The sequence below is a fragment of the Pangasianodon hypophthalmus genome, chromosome 13 (genome assembly GCF_027358585.1).
Source record: "Pangasianodon hypophthalmus isolate fPanHyp1 chromosome 13, fPanHyp1.pri, whole genome shotgun sequence".
Taxonomy (NCBI): domain Eukaryota; kingdom Metazoa; phylum Chordata; class Actinopteri; order Siluriformes; family Pangasiidae; genus Pangasianodon; species Pangasianodon hypophthalmus.
The window spans coordinates 13,350,764-13,370,069 of record NC_069722.1 but is presented as its reverse complement, the minus strand read 5'-3'; positions in this window follow the sequence as shown (position 1 = coordinate 13,370,069).

Below are 19,306 nucleotides of genomic sequence, written 5' to 3'. Positions count from 1 at the left end.
TATTCTGTAGTAAGATAAAGCACAGATCATACCTGATTAAAATCCATGGCTCATACACAACTCTGCTCGTCTACAGGAGCAGGAGCAGTTCAACTAATGTCAATCTTCATAAAGTGCTCATTCATATATCCATACATTTTAAATTCCATTAATATACTGATTACCTCTTTTGAGTGATTAAGGAAATGTTGCTATTTCTCAGATTTGACCCAATGTTCCATTGATTTGCTCACCTTTCTAAATGATAATCATGGAGATGAGTGCCAATTAGCTCCATAGAGCTATTATTGCACCTAGTAGTTAAAAAAAAAAAAAAAAAAAAAGGGAACAGCAACAAGTGCACACAGAGGCCCACTGGGACAGGATTCACGCTGCCCCATGCTCACTTTATGAATGACGAAGAAGAGAAGCGGACAAGACAGATAATGATAGAGTTGTAAGGGATGTGCTTTCACGCCAAATTGGGCTAGTTTAAAAATACTCAGAGGCTGCCAAAATCTTTTTTTATAGAAAATAATCGGTAATAAATCTATACATGTCTCATGGGAAACACACCTACTGTATCAAACACACTTGAACAAAGGAACATCTAAAACCACTCAAAATGAGCTGCTAGACTGCATTCTGTATGACTGCCTATTATGGGCTTACTACTTAATTTTGTTTGAGGCTATGTCAGTTATTAATGTCATTAATGTCATCCTGACCCACTGAAATCTACGGTCACGAAACACCGCTGCCATAACTAGTAAAGTAACACTCTTTTGGTTCACCTTAATATTGGTTCTGTTAATATTAATAGATTGCCACCCTGCAATCTATTGAAATATAGAAAAAAGCTTAATTTTTTTTTTTTGTGCCAAAAGTGTACAAGTGAAGTCATTTTGGGAAAACTGGGTGTTAGATTAGACTTTTTATGTTTTTCCTTTGGCCCCTGTTCCTATAAGGTATTTTAGTGCCACATAAACATATCCACTCCTTCCCTTTATGGATAGTTGGTAATTTAATGTATTTAAGAGCTGATCCAAAAATGACCATGATCAGTTCTTTTCATTCATTCATTCATTCATTCATCTTCAGTAACCGCTTTATCCTGGTAAAGGATGCAGTGAATCCAGAGCCTATCCCGGGAACACTAGACACAAGTCGGAACACATCCCAGATGGGATGCCAGTCTGTTACAGGGCACCATGCACACACACATTCACATGCTTACTCATACGTAGGGGCAATTTAGAGTAATCCACTTACTGGCAAGTTTTGGGAGACAGGAGAAAAACACAGAACATAGAGAAAACCCAGAGAGAACAAAAACTCCACACAGACAGTAACCGTGTATTGAACTGGAGACCCTGGAGCTGTGAGGTGGCTACATTTGGTTCTTTTCCCAGGAATAATACTAGTGGTACAATAAATATAGTTAGCCATACTGCATATGTAGTCATTATTGCATTTACTTTTTTACTTTAATTTTTCTATTACATGTGGTTGTTGCATTATTTGTTAATAACATAAGACATTACTGAAAAAAAGTGTTTTTTCCCTCAGGTAAGTAAGTACATACCAGGAAATATATTACCATGCCTTTCTCTATCCAAGTAATCCCACACAACTTCAGTTTCGTTGTGGTCAGTGGTCCGAGGAGGCCAGTTTTCTCCACTCCAACTGGATTGGGGAGTGATTGGATGGTTGTTATTGTTTTGAAATCAGGTTTTTACTACCACCAATTATAATCTGTTTATATTCCAGAATACCAGAATCAAACAAAATTTACACTTATTGCTCAGATAAACTGCTTTAATAAATACACTATGTAGCCAAATGTTTGTGCACATCTGACCATCACAACCATATCAGGGTCTTCCTCAAACTGTTGCCACAAAGTTGGAAGCACTCAATTGTAAAGGATGGCTCTGCTGTTGAATGCTGTAGCATTACAGTTCCCCTTCACTGGAACTAAGGGGCCCAAACCTGTTCCAGTATGGCAATGCCCCTGTGCACAAAGCGAGCTTCATGAAGCCATGGTTTGCCAGCATTGGAGTGGAAGAACTCGAGTGGCCTAACCTCAATCCCACTGAACACCTTCGGGATGAACTGGAACACAGACTGTGTGTCAGGCCTCCTCACCTAACACCAGTGACTGACCTCAATAACACCTTTGTTGCTGAATGAACACAAATCTCCACAGCCATGCTCCAAAACGTAGTGGAAAGCCTTCCCAGAAGGGGAACTAAATCTGGAATGGGATGTTCAACAAGCACATATGGGTGTGATTGGTCAGGTGTCCACAAACTTTTGGCCATATAGTGTAATTTTTTTTGGATGGCTCAAAACCTCTGCACAGCTCTATATACCACTTGAATATACAATTACATAGTGTTTGAGGTAAATACTGTTTATAGGCCAATATACAGCAACTGCTTGTAGTCTGATATGATTTCTCTACGCTCAGTGTGTCACCCTCTTCTTCCCTGCATAGGACCTTCATGTCTGACCAGATATTATTTGGGTGGTAGGCTATTCTCAGCACAGCAGTGACATCAGGTTCACAGAAACTGGACAACTCAAAATTGGAAAAACAGTACCTGGTCTTTTTCTAATTTTCAACAGTTCGGTTTTGGTGAGTCTGTGCCCACAGTAGCCTCAGATTCCTGTTTTTGGCTGACAGGAACCTGATGTGGTCTTCTGCTGTTGTAACCCAACCTCCTCAAGGTTCAACATGTGCATTCTGAGATGTTTTTCTGCTAGCCACGGTTATAAAGAGGGGTTATAAAGGGGTTATAAAGAGGGGTTATTGTGTTACCACAGCCTTTCTGTCAGCTCGAACCATTCCCATCTGACCATTCTCTTCTGACCTCTCTCATCAACAAGGCATTTCTACCTTGCTGGTGTTTCAGCCTGTCTGGCACCAACAACCGTGTCGTGGTTGCTGAGATTGCATAATAATAATAATAATAATAATAATAATAATAATAATAATAACCACTACATACACACAACTTTGAATCAATGATTTTATTTGTTTGCTGCAATGCCCCACATTTCCTGCTGTGTACATACTTAGCCATGGATTTAAAGGATTTAGACATGTAACAGAATTTTTTAATCTTTATTTGTCTCATGAATACAACAGCCATATAGTCAGGCAATGTTTTTTAGTCAGGTAGTCATGTTTTATGTAATGTTTAATAGTCAGGTAATGTTTTATACCTTTATACCTAGGGCAGTGGCAAAGTGACATGCCTGACATTTTTATAAAGAGTGTACCTTCAAGTGTGTTTACAAAACACGAGGTATACTTCCATCATGTGTAGCAGCAGACTAAATTCTGTGAAAAGCAACGACTCTTTCTTGTATTTTACTGTTTTTCCACACATAGGCCTAAGACATCCCCTTTCCTGCTTGAACCCATTTATTAGATGTGTCTTGATAATGAATGGTCTTATTGCTTCAGTGCAAAAGAGACTCTAAAGGTAACCTTGCCTTGGCCCCAAACATTTCTTAGAACCTCTTTTAAAACAGCTGAATGTCCTGCTCAAAGATTTCAGGTCATTTCTTTATTCAGCGTATTCCTGCTAACATGCACTCATCCTGCCCGTAATTGCAAGATGTCTGGCAGGTTCAGTGCTTCCTCAAGTCCTCAAAAAGCATGTGGCCAAGTTTGCTATTACAGACCTTTATTTTCATTTATAGCCTTTTAAAAGGGAAGGGACGTCAAAAGGCTCTTTTGAAATGACATATAGGTATTATTTCACTGCCACTGCTTCCTTTCATTTTCATGAAATTTGTCAAGACTGCATAGTCAAATATAGGCTTATCCGATATTCATTTTTCATTTCTGGCAGGAATCAAATAACAATTTCATAACTTCATTACCTTCCCAGTTCTTCATAACTTTCATAACTATACTCAATCCACATGATCAATATGAATAACAGATATAAACATATATACAACCTTCATTTATCTTATCTGCCATGTTAGATGTATTTAATAAAAATGTAAATGCATTGCAAACAGGCATGCAAAATTGTTGCTTATTAAGTCAATTAGAGTCAATTATGATTACGGAGGAAGACTATTTTATGGCTTATAAAGGTAAAATGTAAGACTCATTCTGAGAATGTATTATGTATTATGTGAGAATGTACTAAATTGGTAATATACTGTGTAATTATTTAACCATTGGGAACATCACAAATCACAGCTAACAATTCTGGTCATTTTTTTTTGCCATCGCTGCCGCATTATGAAGGGAACATTATGAAGAAAATCCAGTAGGATTTTCAGAACATGACAGAAATGGTATTTTGTAATTTTACAGTCAAACCTATTCAGACATATTACTTAAGGTATATGGAAGTTGACATACAAAGGGTGTCTGGTGAGGAAAAACTGCCCTGCAGATGAATACATGAACACCAGGAGGCAGTCTTGTCAGATGCAGGAGCCACAGAAATCAGCTTGCCAATAACTTGCATAACAGGAATCATGTTTGTGTGATAAGCCCTGTGGCAGCACAGTTTTGAAGTCTTATGTAGCCGGAACATCACATAACAACCAGCCTCATTATTGTACTGTGAAAACAGATTTGCTAAATGCCACTTCACATTAGAATCAAAAATCCTCGAACCCCTCAAAATCCTATTTGGTTCATACCTATTTATTGAAAAAAAAAAAGAAAAAAAGAAGCAGAATCCAGTGGTATCTAGTTTTTAATTCCTGCATGACAGCTCTGTTTAAGCCTGGACTGTGTCTGTGCGTGTGTAGGAGTGTAAATCAGCATGGGGTGTTTTTGTTGATGGTGCTTTGCATAGCATTGTGCCATAAAACACCTACACAGAGCAAAAAATCTCCCCTTCTGCTCATGACACTTTACACATCTACATCTATTTTGCAGTAATTATGCCCTCTCTTCTCTCGATAAACAATAAACAGTCATGAAGGGCAACTCATGCATTTAAATGCATACAATGAGCCTCCTACAATAAATCCTTGTCGAAGAATTTGTGCAAGAGTACTGCAGTTTTCCAAGCAAATAGAGAAAAAATATTTTTCTTTTTAGTAAGCTTGATCACCTCCATTCCACTTGAGAGAAGAATACAATTATTGCTATTATAACTAAGATTTTTTTTTAGATTTTCTGCTTATTTATGTTAATATTGCATTTTTTACTTTTTCCTTTCCTCAGTTTTATATAATTAAGATGAATATTATCCTTCTCTCCCCTCCTTTCTCTTGCTCTGTCCCTATTAACATTTTACTCTTTTTGTCATCCTGGCACTTGCATTCACATTTTCTTCAACACCTATAAAAATAACATTCTGAAGAGAAGAACAGTAAGGTAAATAAACAGTTAAGGTAAGGCAAAGAATCGAAATGTCTGTGCAAAGCTGCATTGTGCTAAATGTTTTATACGCAATATATTTGTTTTCAGCTCGCTGCATAATATAGTTTAAATTTCATTCTAATGATTAATTAATGATAGAGCCAACCAGTTGTATTTATTTCATTTAAGACCATAAGGTAGAAGGAAAATGAACTGTCTGTCTATAACATCTGTCTCAGTGGAGAGCCGTCGTGCAGCGTGATGTCTGAGCGACGAGGCTGAGTGCTAGGTGGAATGACAGAGGACGCTCGTGCTGAGGGACCTTTGGCAAGCTGTGGCACATAACACCTGTCAGAGGGCCTTACCTGCCCGCTCTCTCCCTCCCGCACAGTCAGCCAGCACACATCTGTCAGTCCCGTCTCAGCATGGAAGGAGTGAAATACAGTTTACTGTGTACAGGCTTAGAAAATAAACCACGTGTAACGAAGCAGATTTTACACAGTGCTCGATTTCATCTTCGACAGCCTTCAGTCCTGCAGACGAACATCTGTTAGCTGTTAGTTTATCTTAGCAGAAACATCTTGTATCTTATTGCATAGTGCTTTTGAAATGCATTACATAAATTCCTTTGTAACTACACTGCATCATTCATAATGAAATGATGAAATATATACATACAGTGTGTGCAGTGTTTATATACACACACACACACATATATATATGTATATTATATTTTTTATATATATATATATATATATATATATATATATATATATATATATATATATATATATATATATATATATATATATATATATATATACACACACACATACATACATACATACACACACACAAACAAACATACAGCACTGAGCAAAAGTCTTGTACAAAAGGCACACGTAAAGCAAAGAAGCCATTAAAAATGACGCAATTAAACATTTCCTGCATAAAGACAATCTTCTAAAGATTGATAAAAAGCAGTATACAGCACTAAACAAAATAAATATTTGTCTTAACAACACTTTAAAATGGATCACTCCTCTACACTTTGGTAGTTCTTTAAGGAAATTAGCTTATATTATTAGTTCTTCCGGAAGCTTTTTTTTTTTTTAGGTAAACCCTCACAGCCAGAATTAATTTTTTGTCTGAATATGTAATATGTTACTTTACTAACATACAAACATTTTTCCTGGAAAAGTACAGAAATCTTTGTTGTTGTTGTTGTTTGGTTTTATTAATTTCTTATTTTTCCCCTAAGGATAATTAACACAAATGTTTCCATAATGTTGTTTTTGTCTAGTGTTTTTTTGTCTTTGCGTTACGTTGTAAAGACATGGTGAAGAACATTATGAATTTAGATTTTCTGAACATGGCAGAAATGTTACTGTGTAATGTCAGCGTTCTGATGATGTTCTGTATTAGGGTGTGTTATCAAAATGTCAAAACCTGGTGCCACTTGCTGCACAAACCCTGCCATTTGTTGCACTTTAGAAACAATGAACTTTTTGTACTGTATTGTGCCTTGAGGACGGAGTTATTACTAAATAGGCCACAGCCTTCTTGAATCTGATTGGTCATCAGGTGTTGATTAATTTTCCATAACAGCAGCTCTGACAGAAGTGTCGGCTGTAATTCAAATCACAGCTTTATATTAATGCACTTGTTCTAATACCTTATTGTTTCTATAGTAACAGCTCATACACAGGAACCTGTATGGTGGACACTCCACATAATCTAAAGCTAATAACTGTTGTGACCTAATGTTAATGGTCACTACATTAAATGTAAGTATAAATGTTTAAAAAGTATGACAGATTGTTCATTAATGAATTAAAAACTGGAATCATTAGTACTTCAGATCACACCACCCCGTCTTTCCTATAACAGCAAATCCTGTCCTGTTTTATTCCTTACATATAGTATTTAAACATCATCTTTATTATTTCACAGTGAATGTATACCCACTCATGCCATTTAGTGTCAATTTGTGGAAGTGAAAAGAAAGACACAGGCACACACAGGACATCATTACAGTACACAGAAAGGTAAGGAGGGACACAAGGTGTACATGCCAAAGTGATGCGGTGAGGGAAAGTTACTGAGATGCTGAGACGTTGCTGCCACTGTTCTGTCCTGCTGCAGTATCTCACTGCTAATTAACACTGATTACAGGGCAATTACAACACCGTTCATCACATCCTTATTAGTTTAGCCATGCAGAGAGACAGAGAGAGAGAGAGAGAGAGAGAGAGGGGGAGAGAGAGAATTGTCATGTATATGTGTAGACAGGAGAGGTGAAGGAGGAAATGCTGTATGAGTGTGAGAGAAATTGTGAAAGTGGTAGAACAAGGCTTCGCATTTCACCAAGGTTCTGCTGAGTGTGCATGTGTCAAAGAGCGAGTGCCTGCGACAGGTTTTTGTCCTATAAGACTGCACATGTATGATGAAGCACATCTACATTTCTGAATATTTCCCCTGTGCAAATGTGTTTTGTGTCTATCTGTGTGTGTGTGTGTGTGTGTGCCTCTGCATGGTGAGTGGGAGAGTTTTTCGAATGAGGTGAAAAGAGGCTGTATTGAATGAATATTTATACTATCGATTGTTGTGCTGTTTCCCCCTTCTCTCTCTCGCTCCGTCCCTCCTATTTCTTTCCTCGCCAGAGAAGGAGGTCAAAAGTCACTCCCTCCTCGTTGTCACAGTTGCCAATCACCTCCCATTCTGCAGCACCCGTTGCCCTGGCAACCAAGGGATTCAGTTGCCAAGCACCCAGAGCTATGCACGTAATAGTTATTTATATATTTATTTATATCTTTTATCTATTTATTCATTCAGTGAGAGTGAGGATGAATGCTCACATACACGCAAACACACACATACATGCAGACACATGCGCGTGCACACACATACATACGCACACACACACACACACACACAGAGGATGTGTAAGAGGTACAAATGGGAGCCTCAGGTGACTAATAGTGATTATCATTATAATAACAGTGATGTGGACAGGAGCAGAATCTATGCACTCTCTCTCTCTCTCTCTCTCTCTCTCTCACACACACACATACACACAGATTTTGTTCATCTCTTTGTCTCTCCAACACGTAGAAGCCCAGTCCTTAGATAAAGAGAACTCGGATGATAGAAGTATTCCATAGCGATTTCCTCTGCACACACACACACACACGCACACACACACACATTATGTATCTTACTATCCTTTTGAGGGGATCGTTCATTGACATATTTACTGTAGCTAAGTAATGCTATTCCTACACCTACAGCTGACCCAAACCTTAACCTTAGTGGCCAAAAAGAAACATTCTGTCTCTTTAGGTTTTTCAAATAAAAGTTGCAGTTTGTAAAAAGAAAAAAGCAGTTTTCCTCTTGGGGACCAGCCAAATTCCTATCCTTGTGGAGACATTTGTGCCCCACTCTCTCTCTCTCTCTCTCTCTCTCTCTCTCTCTCGCTCTCGCTCTGTCTCTCTTATCTGGCACAAGACACTACAAGATAATTACAATGGTCTGACCTATTGAGAAGTAGCTACTACTGCACTGCAAACAAACAGAATAGCAGGGGCTCTCACACATGCTGTTGCTGTTGTGTGTGCGTGTGTGTGTGTGTGCGTATGTGTGTGCCTGGAGGCAGTCAGTGGCTGAACAGATGTGAGAAGAGCAGGTGGAAATATGAGAACTCTGCTCTGTAGTACAGGCCGAGACAACAACCCTACACTCCACGGATAACAACCGGTTCCAATCAAATTATAAGCATTCCACCATCTGAAATGAATTAATAATGCATACATAAAGATTGATATCTTAAGAGGCTGTTGGTCTCATTTGGTCTAAGCAGAAGCGTGAATTCAAGCTGATCACAATGTCTCTCAGTGAGCAGAGGACCACATGGTTTTAAACCATAACTTAAATATCCTTTAGTATGTCATTGGAAATGATCACCAGTACATATCATCATCTGATATCTAGACACTTACAAATTAATTACCAGTAATACGTCATTGATATGTTTGTCTTATCTATGTCTGTCAATGATCACTTTTTAATCATGATCACTATTTTTGGATTCCTCAATTAACTAAACATAACTGACTAAATTGACAAATATTAGACATACTTTTTAAATTTACGCGAATGCATTAAATCAGGCACATTTCTACTTGATTGCATGCTGTAACTATATAGTTTACCTGTGTTTATATTTAGCACTTAAAAGTTTAACACCCAGGTAATGTGTCTAAGCAGCAGTTTTATTGTGATTCAAAGAATTACACATTTGAAGGAATATTAGTTTATACTGTATAATGTGAAAAGAGGCTGTTATACATTGTTTTAAATTGATTAAAGAAGCAAATGTAAAAGCTATTCGACAGTGATTAATAATGTGGTTTCAGTAATCAAATCAGTATAACTGTAATAATCATTGTAGCCATTATTGTACAGCTAGTTTTTCCCTATAGGTGTGGAAGCGTAGGCTTTTTCTTCATGTGCATGTTCTAATGCATAAATACAGAATACAATGCAGGAGCATATACGTATATACAATGCTGTGCAGAAGTCTTTGGCACTCTATTTTTTATATTAATTTTGTCTTAGATGTTTATTTGATGACTTCTGCTTTATTGCGTGGTAAAACAATTTACCACAGTTTCGAAACATTACAACATCTGTAAGTCAGTAAAGAAGGTACCATATTATGTAATAGAAAATAATGAATGCTGGCTGTCAGGGATTACTTGAAAAATCATGAGCAAGTGTGAAAGGCAAACTTTCCAGAGGAACTGAGATAGATTCTCCAAGAAAAATTTACTAGCCAATGTTCTCATATAAAATGTACCTGAAACTGCTGATGTATTTTTAAAGTCAAAGGGTTGTCATAGCAAAAACAGTTTTTTACAGCATCTTTGCTGAACAGCATTTCTTTGCATGCACCTAAGACATAATATATATATATATATATATATATATATATATATATATATATATATATATATATATATATATATATATATATATATATGAACACCCACACACACTTGGCTCTCAGGGGAGGACAGCGTGGAGAATCCTTTTCCGCTTCTCCTTCTGCCAGCGTATGAGCAGGGGTCTGGCTGCTGTCACGGGCCTGTCTGCGCCTGAGCCTCTCCCTCCTCTCACAGCGTAATGGAGGATTTAGATAATCACATTACACCCCATTAAATATGATGCCACAGATAACACTGGCCTCACAATCAGAGGCACAACATAAGCAAATGGGGGAATGTGTTTCACCTACCCTAAGCCTGGAAAATCACATTCAATTCACCACTGCATTACTAACAAAAGGCCAGTGAAGGTTTCTGAATACAGTGCTACTGCATATCCAGCTTTGATCACGCCTGAGCAAAGGTTAGTGTTAAATGCAAGAAATTACATTATAAGCCAGTGTTGAATGTAAGAAATTATACACAAGTATGTTAAAACAAAGTGAGATGGGCTAGATACAGTAAAGTCATGAACAGCTTAGTAACCACACGGAAACTAACCTAAAAGTGACGCATGTCATTCAAATGTCATGCCATCAGATTCTGCTCCATTATGTTGCAGGTTGAAAGAGCTTTGGCTCCCAGTGTTCCTGGAACAGGCTCCAGACCCAGCGCAACCCTGATCAGGATAAAGCAGTTACCGAAAATGAATGAATGAATGAATTTAAATCTCAGACATTGGCTTTTTTGTATACTGCACTGTCCCATAAACTGTGAAGCTAATTAAAATCCTTTTTAACTTACTATTTCTTTAACTTCTATAATTCTACAGGTAACATACATACATACATCAGTAATCTCCACTCTTAAAGCAGAATGTAGGACCTTATAAAGGCATTCGCATGTATTTACTATTAGGCAATTTATTATTAATTAATAATAGACTGACCTGATTATAGATTAATGTAGGTTAATGCCATTTTTCAATTTGCCAACTACTGAAAACATAAACAAAGACATTTTCAGTTTTGGCACTGTAAAAAGAAGGTTCTTCACAAATAATAAATCTTCACTACCGTAAACACACCCTGAACTTTTAGTTCTGCTCATGAGTCAGGTTAACATATTTCGCTTTGTGACATAATGCTGATATAAATGGTATTCTTTCATGACTGCTGCAGCTTTGTTAAAAAAACAAATCATATTTCTGTATCTTTGCTAAAAGCAAACCTGTACTCGGTCCAAATCTCTATTGAAACTGTCTAGTAACTCTCTGTGTTGACTTTTTTTCTTCGTAGCAGGTGCTTGGGAGAAAAAAAAGACAAATGCTAGCTGTCAGGTGCTGTTGTGCACATGCATCTGATAGAACTGGTGATGCATTTTGGGATTTGGAGTCTGTCATATGATAATCCTCTAATGTGAAAATGCTGGATGGTGCACTGCAGGCTTCAATATATCAATATTGAATATGCTTCAGTATTAAATTTCACAAGTTTGTGTGGGCCGAATGAAATTACACAGCGTGTCTTTAGTTTGGTCCATATCTATAATTGGGTTGTATTTGCTCTGATTTTATTTAGCTTTAGATCACTATGACTTTGCAATTCTCAACGTTAATACCATGTAAATACACCGATGCTGTGACGCATAAACAAGAGCTGCAATGCTCCTGGCCAAGCCTTTAGTTGATTTCAAACAGGCTGAATCATGTTGAACATTGAATCCTCCACACATGAACAATAGGATTCTCCTGGTAGACTAATTCCTGGAGTGACAGAATGTCACCTCTTTTGTTTCCCTGCCTCTGGCTCGAGCTGTCTCTGTTGCAGGCTGTATGAGGATTGGAAGCTGCCATTGTGATGGATCTCTGGGCTTTGATGCAGCAGCTCCTCATGGAGCTGATCTTTCCCTCTGACCTTATTTACCTCAGCCCCAGGAGCTGGAGCTGGACCATCCCTAGGCGCCTTGTGCACATGCACACACACACACACACACACACACTCACACACACACATGCATGTATGCACACTCAAGCACACACACAGACTTATTGGATTTCCTCTCTGGTCCACGAGCTTTGATAAGGGCACCTGTCCACTCCAGGCTCCATCAGCACACAATAAAACACATGATGCCATGCTGGATGATCCCAGGCTCCTTAAGAGACGGAGCCAGAAAGAGTATGGAGTGTGTGTCAGAAAGAACGAAAGAAAGAAAGAAAGAAAGAAAGAAAGAAAAAGAAATAAAGAAACTCACCCTTGATACACAGGAGAAAACCATCAGGCTTTTTATCTCTTTAATTTCCTTGGCTGTGTTATTTGATTTATTCCACCGTAGGCGTCAGATGAATACGGCTTCCACTCAGCTACGCGTATTCTCAAGCAATAACATCGACATCTGTATTATCAACCCAAGAATACCCGTAGTCGAGACAGGAGCACAAACAGGGGCCACCGCCCTCCACCATCTATTTAGCTTTTTCTCTCTTTCACTCTCTGTTTTTCTTTGTTTCATCTCTCGTTGCTCTCGAGGTTCCTCTAGATGGTGGGAGGGCAGGAAGAATGAAAGATTTGGAAGCAAAATCCAAGGTCTGAAAAGAGGAAAATAAAGAAGCGTTTTAAATAAATGGAGCCATTCCAATTTCTAAATGAACTAATAACTTGAAGCAGCTTTCAGCCTGCAAAACCTTAATCCTTCTTAATAAGTAAAGATGAATAAACATGTAGAAGTAAAGGAAGTAAAGTCAAGATACACATAATACAGACTGCACACATACTCCTTGGGAATAAATATTGTAAAATTATTTCAAATTAATGACGCATCATACTATTTTTTACAGCTTCTGTGAGATTTACTGAGGTTGTAGGGTTATAGAAGGCAATCTGTCATTTTAACCTGAAATGATTTGTCCTACAGGAAAAGCAGAATAACCCACAAAGAGCAATATTTGGAGCTGTATGAGTAATTTTTTAAAATACTCAGCAAAATATAAATAATAAGGCAATTACATACAGTAGTCAGTAGATACAGTCAAGTGCGACATAAGGAACAAAAGAAAGAATCAGCTAAGCAGCTTGTGTAATATTTGCCAAAACTTTTTTTTTTTTTCCATATTTATTATAACACTGCCACTACCAGATTTCATACACTGCTGGTCTGGTGACTGAGAATGACATGGCAAAACATCATCATGTTAATTTTGCTTGTTTCCCTGTTGCAGGATACATCTCCATTTTCTTTTTAACTTATTAGAATTAGTCTGTACGTAGAATAGAGCTATATATCCATTTGTTTCCATTTACAACCATGGGGAATAAAAACATTACCTCTCAAATGCAGATACGTTAATATTAATTTGACTGGAAAATAGCTTCGTTAAAAGCTGTGGGAAAGTTTGTTAAGGAAGACAGGAACATATACTATTTGCTAAACAACAAAAGGTGAGAAATATTTTTTTTTATTTATCCTGTAATCACGTATGGTTTCATGGGAATGAGTGAATGGAAATTCACACATGCCCACCTACAACCAGGAGGGCTGATGAGGACAACACACTGCCTCCCCTACTCATCACGATGCCAGCTTGGCACAGTTGAGTACCACAGTCGCCTCTCGTGGGCAGACAAAAAAGAGAGAGGAGGAAAAAGGGAGAATAAAGCTTCAGGCAGGAGCTAAATTCAGCCGCATATTTAACCACTGTGTGCAAATAAAGTTGTGACATCCAGAATTTAGTGTTTGCAAGTATCTTAACCCCAGGCATTGTCAACAACTATTCTGGCATTTAGCTGTGAGTGCGACTCACGCGTAAACTCACACATCACACAATCACATGCAAGCACACACGCATGCAAACACGCACTTCACTGGGTGTGCAGGATACACTGACAGCACACTACTGAGACAGAGAAATATAAAAAAAGAGAGACGGAATAGAATTTGACATATGCCCATTCTGAATGCCCCGACTGAACTCATTTTCTGAAGAATTCATGCAGGTCTTCTTCATTCATCTGTAAATCAATGCAAAAGGAAAACTCCTTTCCCTGCATTGAGCAGAGCTAAAATATCAAACCATAACAACAGACGCAGCTTGAAAAGCAACTTGTGTGCATCCTGAAAAACACATCTTTTTAAAGGGTTAGACTTCTACAAGAAACACTCACGCTCATGAAAAGGTTACATTAAAGGCAGAACCAAAAATATGTCAGCTTCTTTGTAATGCTGAGCCACAGATTCCCCTTTACCTTCATCTCTCTCTGTCTTTCAGTAAAGACCGTAGACTCTTTTGTGTGTGTGAATATGTGTGTGTGTGTGTGTGTTTGAGTGCTGCTATAAGACTTTGTCGGTTAAAAGCTGCAAATGTGGCAACTTTGATGATGCTGAAACAACATATTTAAGCAAAAGACTTCATAGGACTGCTGTAAAAACTTGCTAGGTATACATATTTACAAGAACAAATTGCCGAACCTCTACAAAGACATACGTTTGGTCTTATGTATTTCTAGTCAAATGTAAATTTCATATTTCTGATATATTCATACAAGTGATACTGACGGCAAGAAATTTGGAAGGAATAGAAATGGATGGAGTACCTTAAAAATCACCATTTAAAAAAAACAACATTATTTTCACCAGTTTAATTAGAGTTCGACACATAATTTTGTCTATGGCAATATTCAAGTGACAGTGGTACTGGAATATTTGTTAAAAAGATCATATATCATCAAATTATAGACAGGGGATATAATTTGGCATGCAGAAACTAGTATTTGGAAACATGAAAACAGAAGTGATTGCTTGCTTCTTGCTGGAATTATCTACATTCCAATAAGTGAAACCCACAAGTGGTGAAAAGATCTCGACCATAGAATATGCTGGGGTGCCTAATAGGGACAAAATCGCAATTATATTGCTATATATTGTAATTGAATTTGCCTTGTGCTGTATTAAAACACAGTGTTAAGCCCTTGAGGTGGTATAAAGACTGTATTGCTATAACCAAAATTATTTTCATTTGTAATATTATGCTGTAAAACCATCCATAGAAATGCTCATGAATAGTGAGGATGGTGAAGATTACAGTGTATGATAATAAAAAAGACTAAGCTATACACAGCCACTTTAACAGGAACACCTGTACACCTGCTCATTCATGTAATTATCCAATCAGCCAATCATGTGGCAGCAGCGCAATGTATAAACTCATGCAGATACAGGTCAAGAGCTTCAGTTAATTTTCACATCAAACAACAGAATGGGGGGAAAAATGTGATCTTAGTGACTTTGACCATGGAATCGGTGCCTGTTGATCTTCTGAGAATTTCACACACAACAGTCTACACAGTTTACACAAAAAACATTGAGTGACTGACAAGTTCCGCGGGTGAAAAACGCCTTGTTGATGAGAGAGGTCAGAGGAGAATGGCCAGACTGACAGAAATACTATGGTAACTCAAATAACCACTCTTTACAACTGCGGTGAGCAGAAAATGATCTTAGAGCGCACAACACACCGAGGTGGATGGGCTACAGCAGCAGAAGACCACATCAGCTTCCACTCCTGTCAGCTGTATATATCTATATCTATATATACATATATAAAGTTGTGTTTCTCTGTTAGATGGGTTATGCGAAGGTGAAGTTTAGGGCCACACATAGCACCAGGATCACAGATGTCAGGTCTGCAGCCCAAAGGCTCCCCTGTTCCCTCATGCTACATCAATTATTTACAATGTTTATCTGTGCAATTTGAGGGCTGCTGCAATTTGAAGCAAAGCTGTTCACAAATTGGTTGAAGCAGAAACTTGAGGCTGAATTCCTTAAAAAAAAAAAAAAAAAAAGACCTGGGTGAAAGACGCATTGTCTGTTTTTATTGTCTTTACGAACCACTGTTCTAATGAAATGTTACAGGTTACAGTATAGCCAAAACACACCGGATACTCTGATTTACATCAGCTACTTTCTATTTTTAGCAAGTATGCACAAAAATGTTGAATTATTTTATAATTTATTATTTTACAGAAGTTCTAGAGAAGTAACGGACAACATCCGGCCACCCCATTTCCTATCCTCATTACTCTCTGATGTCTCATTGCAGTACACAAAGAATCATGAAAGCATGAATTAGGAAAAACAGAAGAATAACAAACTCTTTCAACTGTAGCTTATGTGTTCAATAACGTCAGGCATAATTGAGCCCGCATGGACTGTTCTAATCGCAGCCGCTGAATTGAAACAGGCGCTAATTAAGGGTTCAGCCAATAGACACCTTGAACAGGTGAAGCGGAGGAAGCTCAACTGTGAAAACAGAATGCTAGATTCTCTAGCAACCCAGGAGGTCTCGTGTGGAATGCGAGGGATAGGAAAAATGCTTTTTGTTGAGCGCACACAAAGATGCATGCACACACATACACCTCTCTCTGCAGATTTCTCTTTTTTTTTTTTTTTTTTTTTTTTTTTGGAACGCCAAAGCTGGCATTTAGCGGAACACAAGCCGAGAGAGGATACAGGGAAGCCAATTACCAGACAGATGTCAATGTATGCACTACAATACTAAAGGGAGTCCAATTACCACACAGCTGTTCTGTTTTTCTTTCCCTCTCCCACTCCCTCGCTGCCTTCCCATATTCCCCCTTCTCTCTCTCCCTCTCTCTCTCTCTCTCCCTCCAGCTCCCTTTCTTTATTGCTCCTCCTGTTACTCTTCCTACCTTACCTATTACCCTCTCTTTCTCTCTGTGTCACCCACCCCCACCCCTTCTTCATGCCAAATGGAAAGGGTGAGGATGTCAATCTCCACACTCAAATGCAAGCAAGGCTGTGTGTGTGTGTGTGTGTGTGTGTGTGTGTGTGTGTGTGTGCATGTGCATGTGTGTGTTTTAGAGAGAGAGAGAGAGAGAGAGAGAGAGAGAGAGAGATTTGTTGTGGGGGGGTACACACACACACACACACACACACACACACACACACACATCAGAACCAAGGACAGCTCCCAGAGGAGGAATCTCACTACTGGTTTGCTGGTTGCTTAACAGGAGGCTCTTATGCCTTGATACACACGTGTGCACACATACATAAGCAGCCATTAATGTGGGAGCACGCACACACCCACACATCTGCCACACATACACTACTACTTTCTTTCCTCTTTTTTCCTCTCACTTCCTCCCTCTGTGTTCATCTCTTTTGCTCTAAATTGGACCTGTCTTCATTTAGATCTTTTGGATCTATTAATTATCCTATTTTCTGCTCTGACCCCCCAATTTTAGACTACACTAAGAAATGATTACTGATTAGCAATTCAGTATTCAAAAATATCTAATCACTCTTTTAAGCTGAAAAAAGTACGTTTCTGACTCAAAGTTTTAAGGTGATATGATTACTTGGACATTTGCACAATTGAAATCGGAGTCCACCCTTTAATTCTAGAGAACTAGAAAGACACTTCACAAAGTCAATTTCATTTCCACTGAACGAATCAAGTAAGCACAGACCTTCCTACCGTCAGTCAGCTCATTTGTTGTATTCCTAAAGAATTAGATTCACTCAGTTCCACTGAGAAATTATGCCATATCCAGATGTTCTTGCAGAGCTCAATATAGCTGTACTCAAAGCTTGGTACGCTTTTAGCTCCGGTATGCTGTGCTTTCCTTTCTGCATTCACAGAAAAGCTGTATTTAAGCAGAGTCAAAACAGTGAACTGAACTGAATTGAGCATTTGAATGCCTTTTGTCTATATCTAAATCTGCTTTTCTCTTTCGGTCTATTACAAAGAACAATCTGAGAGTACGCAGGAAGGCAAGGGACTGCCAGAAGCTAGAACACAGAGAGAGAGAGAGAGAGAGAGAGAGAGAGAGAAAGAGAGCGTGTGTGTGTGTGTGTGTGTGTGTGTGTGCGTGTGTGTATGCGCTTATTCTCTCCCCCTCCCTTGATCAATATGAATCTAACTGAGCAAGGAAGGAGTTCAGAGAGTTCATCTTCACCCTGCCATGCCTACAGGCGCACACGCCACCACACACTGATCACACCATGCCACCTCTCCCTCTGTTTCTCTTTCTAACTCACTCGTTCATTCATTTCTCTATACCTACCTTATCTCATCACCTCTCTTTTCTACACCCCTGCTTTCACTGCTAGTTATCTATGAACTAAGTAGGCTGAAGTAGAAAAAAAAAACATTGCAAAAGAAGGCTATTTGAGAAAAACGCCCTAATCCAATAGCATTCATCCTCTGCGACCCAAACAAACCATCTGACCATCTGCCACGTATCCATATCATAGGGCAGAGTAATATGATCCCGTGCACCCTTCTGGCCAATTTCAAGTGTTATGAACAGAACGGGCCACTTGCTTACTTACCGCTGCGGTTCCAGAACAGGCCAGTGGTCAGAGCTCATCTGAATGACAAGCTCATATGAAGCTGTATATGGAGTCTCACAGCAAAATCAAAAGGGACTAGACAGAATATGCTGATGGACTAAAATAAAGTATGAACAGACCTACACGTTTCATTTACAATGTCCATCACTATGCCTAGCCCAGACTATCCGGCATAATCTGCTCTCTTTTGTTTGTTTAGCAGGTAGTTGGATTTGACCTGCTGGAGTTTACCTAGGCCACTCTCAGAAATAAGAGGAGCATATGGTTCCTCGTCGCTGGAGTCGGACCGTTACAGGTACATCTTTTGTACCTTTAGTATGTATCCTTATACCTTAATCATTTAAGGTGCAGAACTGAACCTTAAGGACTGGACCCTAACTTCAGCAAAACATAGCACACCTTCTCAGGTAAAGGTGCAAAAGATGGACCATGCAGGAAACAAGGAAAAGTCCAGTTTGGTATATATTTCTGAGAGTGTAGTGCACACTAGGTGTAGTGCACAGTGAGAGTGCAGAGGGTTGAGGAGCGGCGGAAGGCGCATTGAGCACTGAGCGCTCGGCTACTCTCATGGAAAACGAGTAGTGAATACAGCACTCAGCCCGAATACAGATCAGCG